Source organism: Fringilla coelebs (genome assembly GCF_963513975.1).
Source record: "Fringilla coelebs genome assembly, chromosome: 8".
NCBI lineage: Eukaryota > Metazoa > Chordata > Aves > Passeriformes > Fringillidae > Fringilla > Fringilla coelebs.
This window is the reverse complement of record NC_140066.1, coordinates 16,929,189-16,943,071: the sequence shown is the minus strand read 5'-3', so window position 1 is coordinate 16,943,071 and position 13,883 is coordinate 16,929,189. Positions and strand designations below refer to the sequence as shown.

The following is a 13,883-nucleotide window of genomic DNA, read 5'->3' as shown; positions in this document are numbered from 1 at the left end:
TTTGGGTTCAGGCCTCAGCATCAGCACTGTATCCAGCTAGGTTACAATGCAGCTCCTCAGGTCAGTGTGTCTGATAGCACACTGTACACACACAGCATGGAAAGCTTAATGGAAACAGAAGACCTCAGTGGGAAATTGCAGTTTTTACAGGAACATATGTCCCACAACCAATCAGTGTCTAGAAAAGTGTTTATCTCAACATTTCATAGAGGGGAAAGCAAAATAGAAAGAAAACATACACTGCCTCTGAAAACCTTGTCACTAGCAGACTTGCACAAAGCACTGACCAAACAAAACAAAATGTAGAAAGTTCCAGCATTTAGCGTGGAAGCTTATGGAAAGGAAGATGATTAAATCAACTCATGCAATGACCTTTTTTTTTCCCACAAAGATAGTGTCTCACAGTTCTATTGTACTTTCCACTCACAGTGACTCAAAAGTCGCTCCCATAAACCACATGTGGTGAAAGTTCCTATACTCACTACAGGGAGCACAGATGCTTCTGGGGTAGATTACGACAGATGCTTGGAACTGTGACTCTACGGTATATCCAGAATTAGTGTATGTTGCCAGAATTAATGGCTCTCTACACTTACAAAAAGCCAGGTAAAGACAACCAGATCTCTTGCTCACATTATCTCTTATGAGTTCACCAGCTACTTGCTGTGGATGGTACCACAGTCAGCATGCACCTAGCAGGGACTGCCTTGCACTGAGCCATCAGCATTGCTTCTGGCAGAATTCATGTTTTCACGTAAGTTCACATATTAGATGCGGGCAGAACATCCCTCTCCTGTTCCAAAATCATCTTGGACATTAGCACAAATAAACCAGGGTTCCTACTGCACAGTAGAAGGCTACCCTGACTGGGCTGGATCCTTCAGCCGCTTCAGAGAGGAGAGAGTGGAAGCATAAAAGGATGTTGTGAAATTTACATGTCACCCTGCACTATATCAGTAACAGAGCTGGAAATAGAAACCTCCCCTCTCAGACACTACATCAAGAGGCGTGACAGGTGCTTCAGAGAGCCCAGTTCTAAAGCATGTGTCAACTAGAGCGTGGGCATAACTTTGCAGGGAGGAAAGGACGGCTGCTGAGACAGGCTCAGTTAAGCTTGCTGCTGAACACTTTCCCCTACACCTATCCTGCACTCAGTCACCAGCTTGCAGAAGGTGAATTATCACCTGTACCTATGCACGTATATGATGACAAGAGGAGGTAACATGACTCTCTTCTAATAGAGCCTTAATAATGAAAAGCAGTGATCCCAATGCTCCTTATTGAAGCAAAATGGTCTTCATTTCAGTAGTAGCCTTTCCAACTACAAAATTAATTGCATTCTCAGACTTGGCCTTAGTTTATTAAGCCATTAGAAACAGAATTCATTAATTAAATCTGAATTAATACAAGGACAGGCCATGGCTTGGCAAGATGCCATGTAAAGCAGACTTTTCACAGGATTAAGCTCTGTCTGAGGAGCTAACCGTCAACCAAAGGCTAGTTCAGGATGGAGTCACCCAAGACAAGGAGATCTGTGCTATCCAGCAGCTCAAGTAGTGAGGATTTCTTGTCACTCAATGCTACAAGGCAAACAGAGGCTTTGGGGTGTCCTTGTACTCAGGACTCCCAAATTACTTCTGTTGCCAGGCGACTGAATTTTTATCATAGCTGATTTGCCAGAGAAGCAGCATGATATTTTTGAAGGTCATGAGTCTATATACAATTAGTATGTTTGATTTTTTTTTAATTCAACAGTAGATTTCACTTCAGTAAGCTTCACCGAATTGACTTATATGAGTGTATAACCTGAATGGGATCCAATTGCTGAGCACTGAGTTAGTATCCACTAACAATGATTTTGCTTTAGCTTACATAGCAGGGAATGTACTCCTTCATCCTGAACACATGGGTCTTAAAGCCTGTAATCAGCCTGAAATTCCTACAGATTTCTCCAGTCTTCACCAGAAAGGTGGGAGACCTCATGGTCTTTGTGCTGCTACTGTACTGTAAAATACTAGTAGAGGCGTAAAACTCATGATAGGCATGAAATCATTTATCATAAAATTTTAGTTTTCCTGTAAAAGAAATGAAACTATCTATGAAATATCTATCATATATCTTAGCCAAAGGCCTGTAAACTTCCATAATAGAAGAAGGAGATGTCATAAATTAGTCACAGGATCTCACAGGGCTGCACTACAAGCCTTTATGAATACCAGACTATGTAAATTAGATTATATTGTTGTTAAAAGCAAAAAACAAACAACACAGTACACTTCACCTAAAGAGGCAGCAAGACGATGTTTGAGAAAAAGGAGGAAAAATGTCACATTCAATAAAAAGAAAACTTACACAGCTTCAGTGACAACAAGTAAATTAAAATGTTCATTTAAATACATTAAGATTGGGAAATTTTCTGTGTTGGAAGGGAGAGATAGAGATGCCCACATTGTCTTTTCTTACTGGACTGTGAACTGGTAGTATCTGTGGCACTCTCCAGAGCTTTTCTATATCTTTTTGAGGACTCTATACAAGCCCTAAAGACACATGGAACACTGAACCACCCATGACTGGAACTTCCCCTTGTGCTGACCTCTGGAAATCACAAACATCTTCTCTTCACAGCAGGGAATTTCTGCAGTGGTAGATAGAATCACAGGCCAAACAAGGTGGTGTTCAAGAGGTGTTTTTGTCATCTCCTGTGAAACGTCAACTGTGGTATGGCAGTAATGGGCTATACCATCCACTGAGCCTCAAATGCTGCTCAAAAGCAACTACAATGCCATTACAGTATTTCCAGAGTCTCTCTCACACTCTATTAATTCCAGACCAACGTACTGAAATTTAAAAATCAAAAGGGAGAAATTATTTAATGTCCTATCCTGACAACTCAGCCCAAAATCCTTGTGGATGAATCTAGCTGATTGAAGGCAATGAGATATTGTTTCCATCAAGCCAAATAAGTTTGGATCAGATATTAAATCCCTTGTGCTGGTAAAGGCTAAATAACAGCTAGCAGTTACAGCTTGATGAAGCATGAGTCACAAAATACCACAGCTCACCCAGTGTCTGAGCTCTAGTGAGCGCAGTATCAGCAGCAGAACATTTGTTCAGATAACACAATGAGCGCATGCCTAACGCCATGGTTTTCACTGGGCACAAATAACGCGCATCTGAGCGCCTCACAGCTTGTTTGTTCTCGTAAAAAACAATGCAGGACAGCAGGAAAGAACAAAAGTGAAGGCTGTGAGATGGCAAAGGGTTGTTGTTGTTCTCTCTTTAATGAGGCCTCACAACATAGCAGGTGATCCTCCAGACGCTATCTCCCAATCTTACAAATGCACACATTAGGACTCTGTAAAACCCTCTCCGAGGGAGAAGCTGAAGGAGCTGAGGTGAGATGTTAAGGTGCTTCTACTCCTGCCAGCAAACTGATTGCAAAACAAGAGACCTGGATTCTTTTTAATCAAAATTCCACCCAAACAGAAACAGCTATACAAAATATGCACATTGAGGAAAAAGTCTTATTGGCAGGAGTGCCATGAGTGAAAGCCAGATGTAGGGAGAAGGAACACCTCTGCCTCATTCATTTCCTGCACTGAACTGATTTTATGTGGAATGTCTGACTGCTAAGTCTATCCCACTTTCTACCCTTCAGAGCTAAGTAACAGTATTCCCTTCTGTCTCTCCATGGCTGCTAGCTCGAGGAGCTCCACCTAGTTTACTTGCTTGATAAACCCTTTCTCTTGGAGTTCTTACTGTTTGGTTTTAGCACCAATACAGATACCAACCAGTGTTTTTATAAAAGATCACAACAATCATGTAAAGATACATCACATCTCTCAGCTAATTAGAAATAAAGCATGAGTAACTTGATTTAAGTCTAATAATCACTCATTCAACACCATAAACACAAAGACTGATGGCCAGTCATTAACCCTATTCATATTCATTTGTTATACAATGGGGTGCAGTGATCCAGAAATTGTAATAGGAAATGGTCTCTAAGGGTTTTGTTTCCTTTTTTTAAGTAGAAATAATTTTTAAGAAAACAAGCACAGCCTTGTGATTAAAACATAGATATTTTTAGAACAGCGTTCTAGAGACCACACAGCAAACTAAAGCAAAAAATTATACATATTTTAAGAACACTTTCATTAAAAGCTTACTGTTAATAAGTATAACCAGGCTTGAAGATCTGTTCTGTCATAAGTATGTCATAAATCCAGTAAGACAGCAATCCCTCTGTGAAGCCATTGTGAAGTTTCCTTTCTTTTCAGTACTTTCAGGATTTTTTTATGGATAACACATCTCACAATTGAATAAGCAGTGTATTACTTATGAAAGTCCTCACAAAGGAAATCTCACAAAACAATGTGAACTGCTAGAAAAGAGAGATTAGAATGTCTGCTAGGTTTTTCTGCTACCTCATACCTATCTGAAGCAGGAAAGGACTCACTACCAAGTACACAAACTCCCCAGTAAGGCGAGATCACAGACCAAAGCCACACTACAAAGGAAAGGAAAAGGTGAAGCCCACCAGGCCTCTTGTCATTCCTCCTGCAAGAGTCCATGTCAACAGCACTATGCCCCATTGTCTTTTCATCCTTCTCCCAGTCCTTCCTCTCCCAGTCTTCCCACTAGCTTAGTCCAAAAGCTGTTTCTGGTATATTTGCACAAGCCTATTCTTATGAGGACTTTGATCTTAGCTGGTGCCAGTGCTCTTTGAATCCAGGCAGTAAAATAGAAAAAGAGGTCTAGAATGATAATACGTCATTTGTGTGCACATATGTGCACTGCCGTATGTGTAACTAAGCACCACTTTTAGGAGAATCACGACACAATTTGTACAGGTCTTTGAAATATCCACATGCTAGAATAGCAAGTAAAGTATTTTCTTGCCTTTCACAAGATATTAAATTCAAATCCAAGTGTCTTCAGTGTCTGAGGAAATGTGATTTCCAGGTTTGGAGTCTCAGATTCTATGACTTTTTTGTACATTTGTATAGTTGGCTGTAAAGACTCAAAACTCACAGATGTGCTAAGAGATGGTGCCCAATAATATGGCAAGGTAGGACACAAACCATGTGTCCTTCATGACTGTGTGTCTATCCCAGACTTATAACAGTACTGTTGCTTGGCACATCCTACCTTCTAGAAAGCAAACTTTCTGCCACATGGATTTGCATTTATTGTACATTCATGTATCATCTTACATGAAGGAAGCACACATCTGCTGGACATATAAGTTCTCAAAAAAGAAAGTTATTTGGTTACTTACCCAGCTAAAAGATTTGGAGAGGTACAATAGAGAAAGAGAGAAGAAACTGAAGCAAAAATAGAGTGAGAAAAAGAATACTTACACAACCTTTGCACTTGCCAATCTTTTATACGAATTTATATAAATTCTTAACACGTATTGTAGTAAGGTTTCCTCTCATATCTTAATCTCTTTGAAGAAAAGTATATATAGATAAGATTAAAAAATTAAAGCATGTAAAATATTTAGTGGGTTGTTCTAATAATTAATCAGCCTAAAAGCTTTCAGTCTAGTTGTACTGACAGCACAGACTTTTCAAGACAAGAAACAAACCCAAATATCTAGTCACCTATTAAAATGTGTAATAAGAGTACTATTTCTCACTCTTCAAATGTCACACTCCATCAAGAGAAACTGCCTTGTTTGATGTCTAATGATTTTTTCTGGAAGCTGCAACTCTGGGGCATATATAGCTTTTAACTGCCTCCCAACATGTTTGTGTATGTGATATATTCTTTTCTGATTTTTCAGATTTGTGCCCAACAGGTTTGTGAGAAGATATCTTCTTGAAACATTATACAGGAACAGGGCAGTGAACAGAAATTCATTGCAATTTTTTTTGCAACAAAAGATGTGACTGGTAAATCTAAGTTGATACATCACTGAAAACCACATGCCATATCTTTCACACTCCATGACAGAGGGAATTCCACACAAAGAGCATCTCTAAGGCTTCTGGAGACAGAGATTGTATCCTCACAACTTCGTGGAGCACTGGATTCACTTCCTGGAAGGAACCTCAGGATAAGCATTCAGTGACTCCGCTGGCATTGCCAGAGAAAAGCTTAGAAACAGCCAGCATCATGAGGAGACTTTCCATAGTACAGCCTCTAGTCAAGTATTCTATCCTTGCAGTGACAATTTCAGACGGGCAAGATGAGGTGAGAATCATCTGAAAATAGCCCACAGTCTTACAGTATCTGCTGCAAGGACTCACAGCCTTTTTAGGCAGCCTCAACTCACACTCAGTTCAGACTTTTTGCTAGGGGCAGTATGAAGGCAGACCCCAGGTGCCAGCTCATTACCCAGCATCTAGGAACTGGGTCATCCTCCAAGGCACAACATAGACACCAACAGGTCACCTAATCTTCCTGGGGTCTTCTCCTGCCTCCTGTCATGACCCTACAAAACTCAATTCAGAGTTAAGCAAAAAACTGCCAACCACACTTTAATATCCAAGTGTCTGTGGAGCTCAGTGCTGTACGACTAACAACTCTCTCAGTACACCTTATATTTTGTGACTGCCTTGTCCCTAAAACATAAGGGGCTTTCCATAAGGATTAGAGATACTTCACAGGCAAAAAATTTCAGCCAAGTTTTCAGAAAAGTAACCATTTACAAAACCAACACTTCATTCCATAAAATTCTATAAAATTGACCAATAGAAGGAAGTTACAAGTACCACCACTGCAAGGACGTGTCTTACTTGAACAGTTTTTCCCAGTATTTAAAGAGCTCAGTCAGAGCACATCACAACAGAATAAACAGAGCAGGAAACAGACCTAGTTCAATCTTGTACTCCTTCTTGCTTAAGTAACACCAATGACAAAAGGATAAATATCTATAAATTTACCTAGTTTTTTTAATTGTATCCTTATCCACCATAAATGCTGTACAAATTTCAGATGAATTGATATGAATATTTTTAAGATAACACCTCCTATAACTTCAGATTATGTCAAACAAGATTCTGTGCTGATGCAGGGCTCATTGCTTTTTCTTAGCTCCTCTAAACTGTGGTCTTGATCTAAGTGAGTGCTAACACTCCCACACATGTAGCTGGGCAAAAGTCTAAGTGCACAGTCCCTAAATCTGGCCTTTCTCTCTTATGGCATCACACGCCTAACTCACCTTGCCTAACTTGGAAAAACCATGCCTGTGATTATAAAATGGCATTTGATTCCAAGGACCATTAGACTTGGCCTTCCTGGCACCACTGGTATATCTCTTGTAATGGCAACACTGCAGACACTGGAAAGTGGTAGCAAATTCACAAAGCTCATCATAATAACTCATCAACCACTACTTCTGACTCTTAAATTATAGGATCGATACAGACATAGTAAAAAAGAAAAATGAACTCATATTCTGGCATTAGTCTCCTTTTCCAAACAGTCACCTTCATTCTAATTATGTTCATTCTGCTCTACAAAAATATAACTTCTGTTACTTATGTGAATGAGGGTTGCAGTGTTCCTTCAAAACCAGAACAGCCTTCCGGTCTTGGGGCAGATTTCATTCAAATTGTGATTATGTGCAAATAATTGATTCTTTGAAAGACCATTATAGCTATAAATCATTTCTGTAGACAAACTACATTTTCCTGCATGCTACCATTTCCCGTTTACCCATTTTGATGGAGGCATTGAAAACCCCCAGCTGTTACAGCACCAAATACTCTTCTCTTACTTCTCAGTGTAAGAGGAAGTAGAATTATTTCAGAAATTTTCCTAGCAAAGAATAATTTTAGCAACAGTTTGCTTTCTAAGATAAGGTCACTCACTTAAAAGTTTTTATTGTTTATGAAGAGGGAAAACATCAATAAACTGTTACAAGATTGGCTATGGATATAAAAGATACATTTTTTTTTTAGAAATTGCCTTACCTCTCCACATCTCATTTCCTTCAACTGGAAAGTGATAGCAGAGTTGCCTGCTATGCTCACATTTGTAGATAAGAAACAGATTTAGTGCTACACTGTAATTCTGTGGCTAGAGAGACTTCACACAGGATATGGAGCCAACTTGCCCAACAATCAATCTAGATCATCTCCTCTTACTCAGAATAGGTAAGAAATCCAAATACCCAGGCTTACATTGTACACAGTAGATAGATGTCAAGATAGAAAGCGAGAAAGAATAAAATACCAAGTGACACATGGGCATTTACACACCCAAATTCCAATACAAAGTGTCTGATCTGAGAAGCACATCACAAACCAGTTTTTCTACCTCATTATTCTCATCTAATAGTATTTGTTTTCCTAAACACATTCCAAAGAACAGCATCCATGATGCAAGAATCCAAAATTACTTAATCATGCTTCATTATATCTTAGTGAAACCATGAAAAAGGATATACAGAAGTGCTATTTCTCCCAGTATTTAAATAGTATTTCTGTCTGTGATGGCACATAGCGTCTGTTTTAGCAACCCTAATGAGTGAAACACGACTGTATCTAGTCAGCAGAGTTATCACAAAGTGTCCGACCACCACTGCCCAAGCAGTTTGGCATGGATCAATTTTCATGCAAAAAAAATTCAGAAGTGCTGATGAACCCAAGCACATATGACACCTTTTTTGAAAGACACCTACAGTAGCAAATTTGCCTTTATTGTCACGCTTGGGTAAGCATTCTCTTGGCTGAGTGTGAAGACATGACAGCATCACTTCCCAAACCCTCTCCTATAACTGATCCAAATACTGAGTCCAAAACCTGCTTATACTGTGACAAGCAGAAGGGTCACAATACAGTCTGCAAAGGAGCAGAGGCTGAAATCATACAAAAGCCTAAGATCAGGTTCATAAAGCCCTTTTTGGATATACAGACTCAGTCACTAAAGGAGAAGGAAAAAAGTGAAGGAAAGCATCTGGGTATCCAACACTGTTGAAAACCCAGGCTTTTATATTTCTACCTCAGACATCCTAAGCAGCAAGTAAAAGCCCTAGCATAGTCTTTCACACAATAAGAGTAAAGACTAAAACAACCTACCCATGACTGAGAACTTCAAAGGCCCGAAGTAAAAACAATTTTCAAAGAACACTGAACTTTATCCATGCTGCCAGTGCATTTCCCAATGCTGAATAAATCCAAATCAAATATCTCACACACGCACACACAAAAAAAAAAAAAAAAAAAAGGCAAGCTTCTCAGCGGAAAACTTGTCTGTTCTTAAAGGTACAGCAGTTTCCATAATCCTATAGGTAGTCTCTGCTCTAATATAAATTACACTAAGCAATGAAAGTGCTGACCCTGTCTTACCTTGCACCACAAACAACACACACTGTACAACCTAATTCCTTAATGCTCATTCACATTTATAGCACCACAGCAGATAATGGGATTATGGAAGAGATTGAAGACTTCAGAATCAGACCAACAGAACCTCTGTGCCTCATTGCAAAGGACTCAGCAGAGAGAGAAAATATCACAATTGTTCATCCATCTTAGGAGATATGTATTATAGCTTTTGCTTAAAGCAAACAGAACCAGCAAGGGCACTGTTTTGGTCTCCCCATCTGCACTGTGCTGTCATAAGACCAAAGGGGCATTTAGCAAAGTCAAGGTACAAAAAAACTGAAAAATAACACCAAAGAAACACGGAGGAACAGAGAATGAACCAGTGTAGCTCTCTACTGCAGAACACCATTGGACAAAGCATTCTGTAGTAGGTTCATCAATTAATTAGCACACTGTATCAGTAACACATCAGTATGTGTAAATTCTGTGAGCATCTGCTGCCATGTCTTAATAGTGACCCGAGTGTGTGCACACATACACTGCACCCACATACACAGCACATTCTTCAAAACACAACTTGCAATTTTCACAGAGGTTTAACATTCCTGTTTTTCCCCCAGATTCAACCTTTGCAAAAGCAGTAAACTTGTAATTCAACATTTGCAGAGTGCTTCAAAGTTTCTCTGAGTTCTCCTTTCCCCCTACTCCAAATATTTTCCCTCCCCTACAAACAGAAAACACAAGAAGAGACCTGTTTATTACATGACCTTTCTTTGGAAGAACCCTTACATTTGTACCCTTTGAATCACTTATGTATCAAAGAAAAAGGAAGCTGCTAATAATGCTCACATGGAGCACATAATTCTTACCTTCCTGACTTTTAGATTAGCCTCCTGGGCTAATGTGAAATTTATTAGGCACTGTTTCTTTCTTCTTCTAAACACATTAGGTGTGAGCTTGTGTGTATGAGTGTTTCTGTGTCTGTTTACAAAATATTTGATGTATTCCAAAAAGGGCACATGTACTGTGTTTTAACTCTATAAATATCACTACTTATATCACTACTTGAAATATCATATGAATCTATATTGGCTTTACAGAACAGGAATATCTTTAAAAATAACTATTCCTATTTAAAGATAATAAGTATGCCTACAGAAGAAAAGGGGAGTGCAAAAGAAAAAGAAATGGGATTCATTAGGGACATTCAAATGTGACACATACATGTTTTTGGTATGTCTGCCCATGGAGCAGAACCAATGTGATCCAGCCTTTAGAAGCCAAGAGGTACCAATCAGTCACTAACCTTGTGCAAGCTAAACCAGCCCTTGCCTTGTCTAATGTCTTAGAGAGAGAAGCATTTGGGACAGATGTCTTTTAATGACAAGGTATCAAGACATACAAGAGAGAACAATCTTCAAGTGGCATAATCAATAAAATGAAATACTAATATACCAAATATTTACCCAAAGCAGCAGCATACCATGCAGAATATAAAAGCAACAACTACAAGTAAGGAAACACTGATCTTTGGCAGAAGAGTGAAGAAAAGATTCTACTTAGAACAAATCCCACTATCAACCATCTGGATTCCAGTCAGGTGCCCTTGATTTGGGAGTTCCTTTATTGAACCTATACATAAAGGAGTAACAACCACGGCACTGACACGAGCTTAGGGCACTTACTGGTTAAAAATCAAACAAGGGTAACAGCAGGAGCCCAGGCAGTTTTGCTGAAATGAGATCTGCACAGCAGGGCAGGCATGGCTTTTCTTCATTACCCTAATAGCCTAATAAATAAATAAGGAATTGTTGTGTCCATGGCAATCATGCTGGTGATTTTTTTTTTCCTTCCCTTCCAAGACACCTCAGGAGTGAGGCAGCCATACCCCAGCTGCAGAATCTGATCTGTAAATAAAAAACTGAGAGCTAAATGAAGCCCTTTCTATGATAGGATTTGACTAGAACTACTGCATATTCTCGGACATTTAAACCACCTACCATTCATGAGGCACTGGTGATACCTGAAGCTGTTGCCAATTATTTTTCATTCCTGAATTCCTTATGAACTGCTTGCAAAAGGTATTTACACCTCTGCAGAGAAGCACACAAAATACAAATCTTCAGAAACAATAGAGTGAGACCAACCAGTAGCCTCTTTTTCACTCAAAGACACAACGGTTTCATGCCCTGCCATTCCCAGCTTCTCTTTTATCCAAACTGCAGCAAGTGTTGGCTTCCTAAAGTACAGTATTCTCAGCATGTCGCACGCAGGGCAGCATCCATGCGCCGCTGACTTGGTAATTACATTATCTGCAGCCGCTGATGAATGAACAACCGTAATGCATACATCCTGGCTTTAGCTCCCTCGGGACAAGTAGACACACACTCCCCGCACCAGATTCACTCAGTTTGCTGAGTCCGAAGGTATACAAAAAAATGCCCGTGCGCATTCCCTCTCATTTTAAAAGCAATGCTGTAATCTGCTCCCCCTTCCCCCTGACAGAAATACAGCACTTCTATTTACAAGCACGAGAAGCTCATTCCCAAACCTACTTCTCTGCAGCTGCAATCTATTCTACCTGCAAATAATAAGGCTTGAATACAGGCTCGCAAAAATTGTGGCGTAACATCGACACCGTCTCTGGATACTAGGAAAAACAGAGAGGCGCTAATATCCCACAGCATAATGGCCCTTTAAAGAACGACTAGTCCTTATGGGTATAAATAATCTCAAGAATAAAATGGAGCCAAAGCGATTTCCATTGCAGACGGAGAGCAATGACCAGCTGCCATAGCTACGAAAGCCCGTGCCGATCCGCAAAGTTACCCGCGCAGCGGAGCTTACCTCGGAGCGGCACGGCAGCCTCCGTGCCCGCCCGGACGGGACGCCGCAGCCGCGCCGAGCCGTCCGCGCCGCCGCGGCTCCCCGGCAGGCGGCGGCCGCGATGGGCACCGCCCCCCAGCCGCCCGCCCGGCGGCAGCGGCGCGGGAACCACCCTCTCGGCGCCGGCACGGAGCGAGCCCCTGTCGGGAACCAGGAGGAAAGAGGGCCTGCGCTTCCCAGTCGGGAAAGCGAACCCAGGCCGAAGCGGAGGAAGGCGGCAGCAGCGCGGCGGCCCCCGAGCGGGCAGCCCGGGAACGGGGGCGTGGAGGGCCCTGCCTGACCTGTTGCTCGTGTCGGGCGCTGTTTGTTCCTGGGTGGTGAAACTGGCCGAGGACTGAGCGCTGGGGAATCCGTGCACCGGTGCGGGCGGGTACACGGCTGAGCAAGGGGCGCTCAGCCATGGGTGTCTCGATTGTGTGTAACACAAGTCACTGAAGAATGGGGAGGAAGAGACGAAGGAAAGGGGGAAGAGGTCTCTGGTAAATCACTAAATGCTCCATCTGGAGAAAAAAGATCAAATAGAGGAGAGGGGAAATCCCTGTCTCATGCACACTGCTTTTCACTGGATTAATATTACTATTAGTAATACTATTTTGGTTTCATTAATGCTTAGGGCACAACTCCCAGATCAGCTTGGGTACTCCACAAAAGTGGAGGAAAGGCAGTCCAGACTTAAGAGCATACAGACAAAACACGTGAAGGTACCAATCTACAGATGGCCTGACTGTGCTGCCTCTGTGTAAGAAGAAACACCATGGACACGTAGGGAATGTCATCCTTCTCAGGCTAACATGGCCCATCATGTGGACTTTTTTCCCTATTCAGATGTTATCATTGTGTTTTCTTTCTTTTTCGCCTTCAAAGTTGCTGTTGACTTTAATATACTGACAGCTATAAGAATGTGGTTTGTCTTTTCTTGAATACTCTGCATGAATCAAAAAATCACCAAATAATTCAAACCAATTGCCAAAATTCATTAATTAGATCTCAACCTGTAAATTTGTTTGAGAAAAGATCAAACATGTTTTGTTTTCGATGGCCAGAAGACACAAAGGAAGTTTAACCCCAAACTTTGTTCCCTCTAAAAGCACACTAACCTCTCAAGGGCAGCTGGAGTAATCTCCTTCATTTCAGAGAGATGAATAAATACAAAAGGCAGGCTAGCTGCCTTCCAGATGGGGACAGGAAGTTTGCAGTGATGATCCTGAGCAGCCCTCTGCTTCTCGAAATCCCCAGGAGAGGGGAACGTGACCATCATCTCAGAGCAGAATGCACAGCCGGGAAATCTCAAATCTGAAATCTAGCTAGGGCAGAAAATAGATGTCTGTTTCCCTCTCGTCTAATGGAGAGAAGGGTGATAAAATTTGTGGCATCCTGCCAAAGCCATTGAACCCACTTAGGCACAAAACCTCATGTTATCCAGGCTTAATAGCATCAAGAAGAAAAAAAAATTGACATTTTATGCACTGGTATCCCACCACTCAAAAAACCCCCCAAAACATCCCATCATAAGAATTGCCATCTGTGAGAATAATTGAAAACAAGGCCTGGGATTGACCTAATAGCTGAAATGCTCTTTTTTTAATTTAGAAACTTACTGAAATGCCAAATGTGGGCAAGTCTATATGTACATCTCCATGCAACAGAGGCAGAAGCCAGGAGCAATGTGGGTAGACAAATAGTTAAACATTGTAACCTTGTTCTCCCCTGATCTGT

The 13,883-nt window shown here is 41.0% G+C and overlaps 1 protein-coding gene across 4 annotated transcripts in view; it reads right to left on the bottom strand.

The window, feature by feature from the left end:
* SORBS1 (sorbin and SH3 domain containing 1) overlaps positions 1–12,221 on the bottom strand; it is a 161,465-nt gene extending 149,244 nt beyond the window's left edge. For 3 of the 4 annotated variants that reach the window (XM_084210796.1, XM_084210811.1, XM_084210791.1), the window contains exon 1: positions 12,129–12,221. The gene's annotated coding sequence lies outside the window, so the exon portion shown is untranslated. Of the gene's footprint in view, positions 1–11,281; positions 11,375–12,128 lie in introns of all 4 variants that reach the window. The other variant, XM_084210812.1, reaches the window with a different exon arrangement.
* Positions 12,222–13,883: the final 1,662 nt, after the last annotated feature.